This window comes from Lampetra planeri, chromosome 1 (genome assembly GCF_965212315.1).
Source record: "Lampetra planeri chromosome 1, kcLamPlan1.2.h2, whole genome shotgun sequence".
In the NCBI taxonomy this organism is placed as follows: Eukaryota; Metazoa; Chordata; class Hyperoartia; order Petromyzontiformes; family Petromyzontidae; genus Lampetra; species Lampetra planeri.
The window spans coordinates 15429284-15443806 of record NC_136107.1 but is presented as its reverse complement, the minus strand read 5'-3'; the positions used below and the strand labels follow the sequence as shown (position 1 = coordinate 15443806).

Below are 14523 nucleotides of genomic sequence, written 5' to 3'. Positions count from 1 at the left end.
CCGTGAGCAACATCACCATTATTACGATCAACATCGTGAACACTGCAAATCTCATTTTTATACCATCTGCTGTATTACCTTGTGGCTTCAAGGCTACAGTTCAATGCATGGACACCTCTGCCCGTCTTAGTGGAACATGGTGTAATGTGGAACAATGTAAATGTATGCTATATTCCCTTGCGTTATCTCATGGGTAATTATGAAACACTGTTTAAAATACTTTGCTAATTGATTGCAGTCATAAACATTACGATCGTAACAGGTAATTGCGTTGTTGCAACACTGATTTCAATTAAGTAACATTCATTATATTACTAATGCAAATAAGATGATTCGAAAATTGATTGCATAATTCATGCTATTGTGCAAATGAATGATTACATATGAGAGCTTGTTTAGGCGACGGTACTTGAATTTGCTATAGAAGAGTCGTATTTTCACCAGTGGCTCAGGGCTGCTCACTTTGTGAGAAGTCAACAGTGTTTGTCTTAAACGGAGACTGACCTCTGCAACAGAACTGTGGCAATTCCATCTTAGGTGAGGGCCTCTAAAAGAGATGAGCACTGCCCCATTGCTCTTTCATGCACGCACAAACTTTGACCTGTCTACATTATATAATGCTGTACTTAAACGTCGTGATTTAATAGAGTTATTTTCATTTATTATTATTTTATCTTACTATTATTTTTTACCTACGTGACTTTACCGAAAAAACCTAAGAGTACTTAAGAACACGTTAAATGCAGAAATTACTTTAACCATCTCAATCATTATAACACCATTTATTTTTATGACACGTTGTATTATGCAAACTACAACATTCAATACAGTTGAATTTACTTCTAAGGAGTTATTAATGCTATCTCAAAATGAAATTAACTTTAATAAATTATGAAAGTGCTGTATGGGTATCCATATAGAAATATGAGAGAAATCTTAGATAAGGTTACATAACCTTCATTGGTAAAAACTGAAAGCCTTCATTACAAAAGGGTGTGGAAGGCTTTTTACTTCTAAATATTTTTTAGAATGTATTTTCCTGGCAGGGTACGGTTGACGATCAATGTTGAATTCAAATACGAACATGAAGGAACCTGAAAATTCAGTTTGCCGAGAAGGGCGAGTAAAACACAGCACATAACGGTCTGTTTTGAGTGATATTGAAACGATTCATCTATTCAATCTAATATTGATCTCAAACATCCACTACAATCGTGAAGAAAGTAAAAAAAAGCTGAAAAGTACACCAATATGCGTGGAGAGGTGCATGTGAAAATTAGACAATAAGACAAGAAAGGGGAACACATGGACGAGAGAACAAACACAAATTAAAGACATGCTGTTGACTGTCAAGACACATCAATGGAAGAGGTGATGACCAACGGGAGTGACTGGTGACAATGGCAGTCAGGGGAGCGATAGCACTTGAGAGGGATGATCACCGCAGAGATAGTGATGAGTCGGCTCATGTGAGGAAGCGAGATGAATTGTGGCATCGCGGGACCATGGGGTGTGACATTTGATGTAGTGGATAGAACATGGCTGATGATAATTTTAAAAAGTTTACAATTTATGAATTGGCAGACACTCTAAAATGGCAAATGCCAGGAATATGGCCTCCAATTGCAGAAACTGGTGTGAGCCATTGGAGTAAATATAGAATGAGAATGAATGGGCAGTACATCATTAATCACCAGCCAGTGGAGCCATGCCGGCCTCAGTGTGTGACCAATGCGGCTTGGCAGTGTGGTAGCAGCTCTGCCTCCCACTTGTGCCAGGCTAAATACACTTTAAGCCACATGGAGTTGCAAAGAATCGCTGATGGGAGGCCTCCAGATCAACCCAGGTGTTACGAGTAAACAGACTAGTGAATTGGCGGTAGCACCACATGTGGTCTCCACTGTGCCAACACGCTGTGTTTTATCCACCTCGTGCTCTATTTATCATTGTGAATGCTGCTCCTCTACCTCCTGTTGCCCTGCTGAAGGGAACCTGCTGCCAGTTTCTCTGTTTGAGTCGTCTCAACAAAAGCCGATTCTAATACTGCTGGTGCCAGCCAGCGGCAAGATTACCCATACATGTGTAATTTCATGTGTACATCTCTTCTGCTCGTTCTCTTCTGCGCGACGCCCGAGGCTTGTGTGTGCATGCGGGTAGTGTGCGTCACACACACACACTCAGTCGGAGACGAGGTAGTCGCAGAAGGCACCATCCTCCCCTTTTATTGTTGTTCGAGTTCACACCACTACTTGGGCAACCTCTCTCTCACGACCACGCTGCCGCGCGACCCGTCCCAGACACGACCCTGTCCACTTTGCACCGACGGCGTCGACCGGCACAGCCAACTACTCTCCGGCCGTACAATGATCGGGCGAAGGCGGCAGCGACGAGGGCAGCGACGACGACATCGACGACGAGTCCAATCCCAGACCTGGCAGCCCGGAGCACTCGCTCTCCGCTGCTTATATTCCCCTCGGCGCGGCTTGGCTCTGCCCGAACCGCGTCTCCCTTCTCGAACCCTCGAGAGGGTTCCAGGGGCTTCCCCACGAGGTCTACCATGACCCTTGCCCCAGTTGCTCCAACCTGCCTGGTTACGCTGTGTGCGCGCTAAGTGCCCATCTGCAGTTGCAGCTGCTGTACAACAGTCAGCGCTATTTCACTACACATGTATACACACACACATGTGATCGAAACGTCGTGATCTATTATTTTTCTATCTATGTGACGTGAATATGTCCATAATTACACATTAGGGCCGGAGTGGAGGTGCAGTGATTAGATCAATGTGCGTTTAACTCGGCAATTTGAGGTAAATTCCTTACCATGGCCAACACTAGTGGTGAGTGATATCTGAACCAAACGTGAGCCACACCACCCCCTCCCCCAACCGAGACTGACCAGCGTGGTAAAGTATGGCAAAGTAACCACCATAACTAATGTGGTGCGACAAGACCTTCATCCAGGAATGGATGACAAAAGATGAAAGATTATGATCGGGACGAATTATTAATGACTATTATAACATGTGTGTAGAGTACTTGTCAGTGTTTAAATTGCAGATAAACTGTTCATAATACAATGCGCATACTACAGCTGCATCATTAAAGCTGATCAAATTACGTAAGAAAGCTACTCAGTACCATTACCATCACATAACCAAAGTGTAAACGTATGTCAAGCCACTCGCTTAGTTGCAGATGTTTTCGCTCCATTCAGAATCCCCCCAGTGCTTGGAAATTTCAACTCAAGAGATAATAGCTAATGCACACACACGCATAGTACATGAATGTATACAAATACAAAAATTAATTTGCAATCCACTCTCACTCCATGTAGGAATGTATACAATTACAAATATGCGCTTGAAATCCACTCTCACTCCAAACAGGAATGAGCACTAACAAAAACAAAACAGCACATATTAAATGGTTTAACCTTGACTTAAAGTTTTTGTGACTGCAGGAATTCATATTCTTTGGGTCTTTCAGTAAATTCACGTAGATAGGTTCAAAGAAAATAACAAAAAACTATGACGTTTCGATCGCAACACAAGCGGTCGTTATGAGGAAAAGGGCTATGCCCATTTCAAACCTTTTTAACAATTTGCCTTTAGAAGCTTTATCTAATGATGACCACTTGTGTTGCGATCGAAACGTCGTACTATTTTTTATAATCTTTTAACCTATCTACGTGACTTCACCGAAAGACACCAAAAAAATGGTTTAACGTTAATGTTCCACTGTTAAGCTCACAGTAAACAGGCCTTTGTCAATCCATTGCTGGAAGAAGGCCTCCCCATGCTCTTGTTCGTTGGGGTTGTTTGGCTATACTTCACCACAAAGATCACAGGGCTAATGTAAAACTTCCACATTACAAATATTTATACCCAACTGCATACATCAGCCTTCATCTTCCTGTTTTTTGTTAATTTCTTTCATACAAGAACTGGGAGGATGACTGGTCACAAAAAGAAGGATATGTCAACAACACCGGTCAAATGAAACACAGAAATACCATAACTCTTAACATCCAAAATAGCACAAGGTCACAAGTAGTTTGATCACACAGAAGATGAGCATGTAGGTTTGCCTGATGAACTGGAAAGTTGCCAAATATGACACCCGTGCTGACCGTAAGACACGTACATGCATACAACATTCCATGCTGAGGCTTCAACAAGAGCTCATGCCCAGCTAAAACAGCCACTGGCATTAAGAGTGTCATGCACATCATGGCCAATGACTTTTGGTAGTTAGAGGTCAATGGCAGATATTCTATATATAAAGGAGTTCAACTTTATGAAATAATGGCACTATATATTGAAACGAACAGGGCTGAGGTATGCTTCCCATTAATGGAGAATGTGCCATGTGCTACTTGGCTTTGTAGTTGGGATTTTTTTCCCAGATCAGTCATTGCTAATTTAGTCCAGATTACTCATATTTGTAGTGACTGTGGTTGTCACTGTATGGTGCGGGGGCTTATGAAGCCACGGCAGATAATGTGTTGTAATTATGGGCAGCCCAGGTTATGGGGTGTAGTACCAGCTCTAGCGGGGCTTGGGTGAGCGCTGGTTAGTGCGGAGACATCACGAGCAGTGTGTGGTGCGGGCTCCCGGTGAGGGAGCAAGAGGGAGTGTCAGCCAGCCAGGGTTACGTTGGGGCATGATACGCTGGTTGACCTGCTGACACGTGAATGAATGATATTGGAGGGGGGCCACCGGTGGAGGGGGGCCACCGGTGGACGGGGGCCACGAGGTGGTCACGTGATCCAAAAGAGCTCTCCGGAACCTTCGCGAAAGAACTTGAGACACCTGGAAGGTGGGCGGGGTGAAGGGCGGAGTCAGCCCCAGCCCAGGGGCAGATAACGAGAGCCTCGTGAGGAGTTCGAGGTTCTTCGTGTGCTGGTGGTACGAAGATCCACGTCGGAGAGGAGAAGCCTCTAGCCACGCGGTCCGGGACCCAGCTTGTGGTCCGGACCGGGATAGCGAACTGTGTCTAGTTCTGCCGTAGCATGGTTAGATGGGCATTCGAGACCCGAGTGTAGATCGTGTTATGTTGCATGCTGTTGTATAATAAATAGTGTTGCTCCCAAGATAACGTCTGCGACTCAGTTGGACTCACTACATATTTATTAAATGGACATTTTAATCACTGGAGACACGAGTGTCATTAAAATGTTCTCAATAGACCTGTATTGTACACAAACAAATTGTGATGCTGCGTTGGCAGTGGGGCATAAGAACAAATAAAAATACCTAAACAAAATCGCCAACAACACTGTCGAAAAGAGGAAAAAATATATTATAAGCGATACTGTGCAAGGGCCCTTCTTTTATTTCTCCCCTATGGAGGATCATTGCCCAAATCAATGCCTGTTATATATTTTTTTCCTCTTTAGGACACAGGTATTGGGGAATACATATTGCACACAGGTGGGCATCTTTAACAAAGAGATTTAAGGCATTAATACCTTATGGATATGTTTTAGCTTGATAATACATAAAGGCTTATCCCAAAGTTGAGGGCTCACCATAGATAAAACCCCTTATAAATGTTCAGTAAATGCTAACGCATTACCTCCAAACTTCTACCATTACTCTAACCAAATACTGTCAATTCTAGATTTGAAGTTTTCGTGACTCCAATGATCCATGCTCTTGGTTCTTTCGGTAAAGTCACTAAGATGAAAAATACAAATAATAATACAAATAATAAAATGAAAATAACTATATTAAATCACGACGTTTCAGAGGCAACACAAGCTTCCGTCATCAGGTGGAACAGCCACAGCAAATTACTGTAGTGAATAGAGAGAGCTATTTGTGACAAGCGATTATATAGGGTAAGAGGGGGGGAGGAGCCAGGGAGGAGGGATCTTAATTGCTTTCATAGCTTGCTCCCATACTCACATTTCCAGTTTCTATTTCTACAGCACGCTACTAACCCCCCTAGACCCACGCAGACCATTGTATCACCAGCCGTTGCCTGCCACACAATATTAAACACGTTCCTTCGGAGTGGGCAGGTAGGAACTTGGTTGGACAGCGCGGCGTTTAGCGGGGGGGGGGGCAGTTGGATGAGTGGGCGTGTTTACCCTTCCCCCCACCCTCCCCGACATCGTCAACCAATCGTGGCGTAGCTCGGTGTTCCGTGGGGAGGTGCATGGGTGGGTGGAATTCCGGATATGCACGACAGACAGACAAATAATCCCTGGTGGGCAATGTGGAACCTGTTGTTCCTACCTGTATAACACTATAGGTAACTAAGACTCACACACACATACACTCACTCTCAGACTCACACACACACTCACTCTCACACTCTCAGACTCACACACACTCACTCTCAGACTCACACACACTCACTCTCAGACTCACACACACACACTCACTCTCACACTCTCAGACACACACACACTCACTCTCAGACTCACACACACACACTCACTCTCACAGTCTCAGACTCGCACACAACAACAACAACCGCCATTCGCCACTAAGTGGCGGTGACGTCACCACGACGCTTGTGCCAGGCCAAGTGCACCTTGAGGCCAAGTGCACCTTGAGGCCACGTGAAGTGTCGAACGCCCGCTGGCAGGAGGTCACGGGGCAGACCCAGGTGCCACGGGTTGACTGACCGAGATGACCAAGATGACTGGCTGATGCACCACCTGTGCCCCCTACTGTACCAACTTGTTGTGAGCATCGCTCCTCCGCCCTCCGTTGTTGTTGGAGGGCGACTGCCTCCAACTGCCTAGTAGCGTCCTTCACGAGCCTCATCCACAGAGGCCGATCTTGACACCGCTGGTACCAGTCATCGGCAAGTCCACTCAGCTCCACGTCCTCCTGTACCACATCACTCCATCTCTTCTCTAGCCCGTGCCGTGCCCGTTTAGCCCCCTCGATCCGGCCGAACAAAAGCTGTTTAGGCATGCGGTGGCTGGGCATGCGGGCTACATGACCCAGCCAACGCAGCCTTGCCTGCCGGAGGAGCTCACCGATGGGACTTTGCCCAGATCTTTCAAGGATTTGTGAGCTCCTCACACAATCCAGCCTGGTTAAACCCAGGATGGATCGTAGGCAGGCCAGCCAAAATGTTTCCTACCAGCGAAGATGCTCCATTAGGGGGGTCCACGTTTCGCAAGCGTAAAGAAGGGATGGAATGACTGTGGCCGAGAAGACCTGAAGCTTCGTGCGGAGCGACAGACCAGGTAGCTTCCACACAGCGTTACGCAACCGATGAAAAGATATTGCCGCTCGACTGATTCGGAGTGAGACCTCTGCTGTTAAACTGGAGCCGGTCATAAGCACACTGCCCAGGTATGGGAAACTCTCCACTCTCTCTCCACTACTGCCCATCACCGATTGGGAGTTGTGGGGGTGGAATGTCCGATGGTACAAATATCCCAGGCAGGTGCTTAGTTTTGGTGGGGCTGATGGTAAGGCCCCACCTCTTAGTGGCACGCTCCAGTCTCAGCAGCAGCGTCTCCAACTCCTCCTCTGAATGAGCAGCTATTACCAAATCATCGGCATACATTACGTGGTTGACCAATAGGGAGCCATCCCTTGATCGCACCCGGGCATCGATCAGCCTCCCATTATATCTGTACCAAATGGAAATTCCCCCGGTACAGCTATTGAAGGCTTCACGAACTGCACGGTCAAAATGGATGTTAAATAATGTGGAAGCCAGAGGACATCCCTGCCGCACCCCAAGGTGTACAGGGAAAGGCTCTGACTCCCGGCCATGTAGTTTTACCCGGGTCCGTTCACCATCATGAAGGTCCTTAATGATCGTGAGCAGAGGGTCAGGGACTCCGAAAGCACGAAGAACAACCCAGAGCCCAGGCCTACTGATGGTATCATAGGCCATGACCAGGTCAATAAAGCAGATATGTAGGTCTTGTTGGAATTCCCTACATCTCTGCTGTAGCAGACGGACAGAAAATATGGCATCTGTGCAGGACCGCCCTTTTCTGAAACCGCATTGGGGCTCCGCAAGCCCCTCCTCAGCGTGCTTAGCAAGGCGATGTTGAATAATCCTTGCCAGGACCTTTCCCGGCACACCGAGGAGTGAGATGCCCCTGTAGTTGTTACAGTCTGTGCGGTCCCCCTTCTTAAAGAGGGGGACCACCAGGGCATCCTTCCAATCCTGCGGAACCTGTCCAGTGGTCCAGTCTGTTGTTATGATGTAATGCACAAACGCCACCCTCCCTGAGCATTTCGCTTGGGAGATCATCTCTGCCCGGTGCCTTTCCTAGTCTCAGACTCCGGATAGCCTGCAGTACTTCCTCAACAGATGGCACCTCAGCCAGCCACTCACAGGTGGTGACCTCTTCCAATATTTGAGGCACCGCAGCCTCAGCAGGGTTATCCCCACTTTGTGCCATGATGTTTTCCTGGCTGAGGGATTTCCCCTCCCCCAGGACCTCATAGAAATGCTCAGCAAATCTGCAAACCTGTTCATAGGGGTCGGAGATTGGATCACCGTTTTTCCCCTAATGATGGTAATAGGTGTGGCGCTGCAGGTTACTTTTTTGATGGAATTTAACAGTGATTTGTGATCGCGGGCCACTGAGGCAGACTCTATCTCCTCAACAACCCCCGACCACCACCCATCCTTGCAGTGCCTTACGGCTCTCCGAACCTCCGAGCAAAGGCTGTGGTAAACCTCCTCATTCTCTGACGTGGGATGCTGTAGCCGATGAGAGTGGGCCTGTCTCTTTTTCTCAACTAACCTGAACACCTCCTCTGTCAGCCAGGGTTTCTGGGGAGGTCTGGACCGCGTACCCAAAGCAGCCATTGCCTCTGCATGAGTCACACTCCTAAACCTCGCCCATTTACCCTCGACAGCAGTAGGAGTGGGGGACGATGCCAACCCCAGCTGCAAGCGATGATGAAATTTTCGCTTGCAACTTTCATCAGCTGAGACCAGGCCACTTTAGGTTGGAATGGGGTCCTGGGTGTACACCCACCACCGGAGTGGAAGAATGGCAGGCACATCTTACTGATGACTAGTCGATGGTCAGAGGGCAGATCAGCTCCACGGTAGGTCCTGGTGTCAAGGACATGGGCTCGCATCCGCTGGTCCGTCACTATGTAGTCCAGTATATGTTCTTGCTTGGACCCGGCATGCGTCCATGATGTTGTGTGGATGCGCCGATGCCGGAAGAGCGTGTTGGTAATTACAAGCCCATGGGCTGCACAAAAATCTAGCAGCCTCCTACCGTTGTTATTGAGCTGATCTGGCCCATGCCTTCCAATCACTCCAGACCAGGTGCCAGCATCATGACCAACTCGGGCATTGAAGTCACCCAACAAGATAACTCTGTCCCGAGTGGCCACTTTAGCCAGCACCTGTGACAGGAGGTCATAGAAGGCATCTGACTCATCGGCTTTGCCTGCATCCCTCCACGGATGTTCGTCTTCGGTGGGGGCATAAGTAACCACGACCACCACTCCTCGCCTCCTGTTGATGGGAAGGCGAGCCCAAAGTATCCTGGGGCTTACAGCTTCCCACACCTCACCGCCACGCTCCCACGCCCCCTTCATTCTTTTGTTCAAAAGAAGAGCCACACCCTGTTGTTTGGCAGTCTCCTGCCCCGAGTAGAGGACTGTCCACACCTCATGGTAGCAGGAACCTGAACCGGTCCACCGGACCTCCTGAATGCCACAGAGATCCAGGCGGTACCGGTCCAGCTCCCGACAAAGGAGTGGCAACCTCTCCTCCGCAGTGAGCATTCGAACATTCCACGTGGCCATCCATAATGGCTTTTCGTTGTTTCTGGAGGAGCCCCGAGGGTGAAGATTCAATCTCCTGGCTCCGCCAATTGGGGTTTGGCCAGGAGACGTCATAGATGCCTGTCCCCCCGGGGCCTCCGGCACAAGCTTATTTGTTACAGGTTTATGTTTAAGTCGTGGTTTCGTGGTAATTAATTGAAGGTGGAGGGGTTACCAGCCCCTCGCACCCGTCCAGAGCTCCCGTGTAGCAACTGTGGTGGTCACAGACGCCATGAGGGGAGAGGCCAATGAGGCATTGGCCTTCCTCCCACAGCACTGTCCACGACAGTGTTGCCCGTCCGGCACCGCGAGGAGGTAGGAGGTTGTTTTGCCAGACAGACTCACACACACTCACACTCTCACACACACACACTCACCCTCACACTGTCAGACTCACACACACACACTCACTCTCACACTCTCAGACTCACACACACTCTCACACGCTCAGACTCACACACTCACTCTCACACTCTCAGACTCACATACACACTCACTCTCACACTCTTAGACTCACACACACACACTCACTCTCACACTCTCAGACTCACACACACACACTCACACTCTCAGACTCACACACACATTCACTCTCACACTCTCAGACTCACACACACACACTCACTCTCACACTCTCAGAAACACACACACACACTCACCCTCACACTCTCAGACTCACACACACTCACTCTCACACTCTCAGACTCACACACACACTCACTCTCACAATCTCAGACTCACACACACTCTCACACTCTCAGACTCACACACACTCTCACACTCTCAGACTCACACACACACTCACTCTCTGACTCACACACACACTCACCATCACACTCTCAGACTCACACACACCCGCTCACTCTCACACTCTCAGACTCACACACACTCACTCTCACACTCTCAGACTCACACACACACTCACTCTCACACACACATACACTCAACCTCACACTCTCAGACTCACACACGCACACTCAATCTCACACTCTCAGATTCACAAACACATACACTGACACTCACACTCAGACTCACACACACATACACTGACACTCAGACTCACACACACACTCACTCACACACTCTCAGACTCACACACACTCACTCTCACACTCTCAGACTCACACACACTCTCAGACTCACACACACACTCACTCTCCGACTCACACACACACTCACCATCACACTCTCAGACTCACACACACCCGCTCACTCTCACACTCTCAGACTCACACACACTCACTCTCACACTCTCAGACTCACACACACACTCACGCTCACACACACATACACTCAACCTCACACTCTCAGACTCACACACGCACACTCAATCTCACACTCTCAGACTCACACACACACTCACCCTCACACTCTCAGATTCACACACACATACACTGACACTCACACTCAGACTCACACACACATACACTGACACTCAGACTCACACACACACTCACTCTCACACTCTCAGACTCACACACACTCACTCTCACACTCTCAGACTCACACACACTCACTCTCACACTCTCAGACTCACAAACACACTCACTCTCCGACTCACACACACACTCACCCTCACACTCTCAGACTCACACACACATACACTCACACTCAGATTCACACACACACACACACTCACTCTCACACTCTCAGACTCACACACTCACTCTCACACTCTCAGACTGACACACTCACTCTCACACTCTCAGACTCACATACACACACACTCATATCACACTCTCAGACTCACACACACACTCTCACACTCTCAGACTGACACACACTCACCCTCACACTGTCAGACTCATACACACACACTCACTCTCACACTCTCAGACTCACACACACACACTCACTCTCACACTCTCAGACTGACACACACACACACTCACTCTCACACTCTCAGACTCAAACACACACACTCACGCTCACACTGTCAGACTCACACACTCACACTCTCAAACTCACACACACACTCACCCTCACAATCTCAGACTCACACACACACACTCACACTCTCCGACTCACACACACACTCACCCTCACACTCTCAGACTCACACACACATACACTCACACTCAGATTCACACACACACACACACTCACTCTCACACTCTCAGACTCACACACTCACTCTCACACTCTCAGACTGACACACTCACTCTCACACTCTCAGACTCACATACACACACACTCATATCACACTCTCAGACTCACACACACACTCTCACACTCTCAGACTGACACACACTCACCCTCACACTGTCAGACTCATACACACACACTCACTCTCACACTCTCAGACTCACACACACACACTCACTCTCACACTCTCAGACTGACACACACACACACTCACTCTCACACTCTCAGACTCAAACACACACACTCACGCTCACACTGTCAGACTCACACACTCACACTCTCAAACTCACACACACTCACCCTCACAATCTCAGACTCACACACACACACTCACACTCTCAGACTCATACACACACTCACTCTTACACTCTCAGACTGACACACTCACCCTCACACTCTCAGACTCACACACACACACTCACACTCTCAGACTCACACACACTCACTCTCACACTCTCAAACTCACACACACATTCACTCTCACTATCTCAGACTCACACACACACTCTCACACTCTCAGATTCATACACACACTCACTCTTACACTCTCAGACTGACACACTCACTCTCACACTCTCAGACTCACACACACACACTCACATTCACACTCTCAGACTCACACACACTCACCCTCACACTCTCAGACTCACACACACACTCACTCTCACACTCTCAGACTCACACACACACTCTCACACTCTCAGACTCACACACACTCACCCTCACACTGTCAGACTCATACACACACACTCACTCACTTTCAGACTCGCACACTCACTCACCCTCACACTCTCAGACTCACACACACACTCACTCTCACACTCTCAGACTCACACACACACTCACTCTCACACTCTCAGACTCACACACACACACTCACACTCTCAGACTCACACACACATTCACTCTCACACTCTCAGACAAACACACACACACTCACTCTCACACTCTCAGATACACACACACACACTCACCCTCACACTCTCAGACTCACACACACTCACTCTCACACTCTCAGACTCACACACACACTCACTCTCACAATCTCAGACTCACACACACTCTCACACTCTCAGACTCACACACACTCTCACACTCTCAGACTCACACACACACTCACTCTCCGACTCACACACACACTCACCATCACACTCTCAGACTCACACACACCCGCTCACTCTCACACTCTCAGACTCACACACACTCACTCTCACACTCTCAGACTCACACACACACTCACTCTCACACACATACACTCAACCTCACACTCTCAGACTCACACACGCACACTCAATCTCACACTCTCAGATTCACACACACATACACTGACACTCACACTCAGACTCACACACACATACACTGACACTCAGACTCACACACACACACACTCACTCGCACACTCTCAGACTCACACACACTCACTCTCACACTCTCAGACTCACACACACTCACTCTCACACTCTCAGACTCACACACACACTCACTCTCCGACTCACACAGACACTCACCCTCACAATCTCAGACTCACACACACTCTCACACTCTCAGACTCACACACACTCTCACACTCTCAGACTCACACACACACTCACTCTCCGACTCACACACACACTCACCATCACACTCACAGACTCACACACACCCGCTCACTCTCACACTCTCAGACTCACACACACTCACTCTCACACTCTCAGACTCACACACACACTCACCCTCACACTCTCAGATTCACACACACATACACTGACACTCACACTCAGACTCACACACACATACACTGACACTCAGACTCACACACACACTCACTCTCACACTCTCAGACTCACACACACTCACTCTCACACTCTCAGACTCACACACACTCACTCTCACACTCTCAGACTCACACACACACTCACTCTCCGACTCACACACACACTCACCCTCACACTCTCAGACTCACACACACATACACTCACACTCAGATTCACACGCACACACACACACTCACTCTCACACTCTCAGACTCACACACTCACTCTCACACTCTCAGACTGACACACTCACTCTCACACTCTCAGACTCACATACACACACACTCATATCACACTCTCAGACTCACACACACACTCTCACACTCTCAGACTGACACACACTCACCCTCACACTGTCAGACTCATACACACACACTCACTCTCACACTCTCAGACTCACACACACACACACTCACTCTTACACTCTCAGACTGACACACACACACACTCATTCTCACACTCTCAGACTCAAACATACACACTCACGCTCACACTGTCAGACTCACACACTCACACTCTCAAACTCACACACACACTCACCCTCACAATCTCAAACTCACACACACACACTCACACTCTCAGACTCACACACACTCACTCTCACACTCTCAAACTCACACACACATTCACTCTCACAATCTCAGACTCACACACACATTCTCACACTCTCAGACTCATACACACACTCACTCTTACACTCTCAGACTGACACACTCACTCTCACACTCTCAGACTCACACACACACACTCACACTCTCAGACTCACACACACTCACTCTCACACTCTCAAACTCACACACACAT

The 14523-nt window shown here is 48.4% G+C and overlaps 1 protein-coding gene across 1 annotated transcript in view; it reads right to left on the bottom strand.

Moving 5' to 3' along the window:
• Positions 1-14523, bottom strand: part of LOC144723406 (thrombospondin type-1 domain-containing protein 7A-like) — a 198605-nt gene that overhangs the window by 79690 nt on the left and 104392 nt on the right. The gene's annotated exons all lie outside the window — the stretch shown is intronic.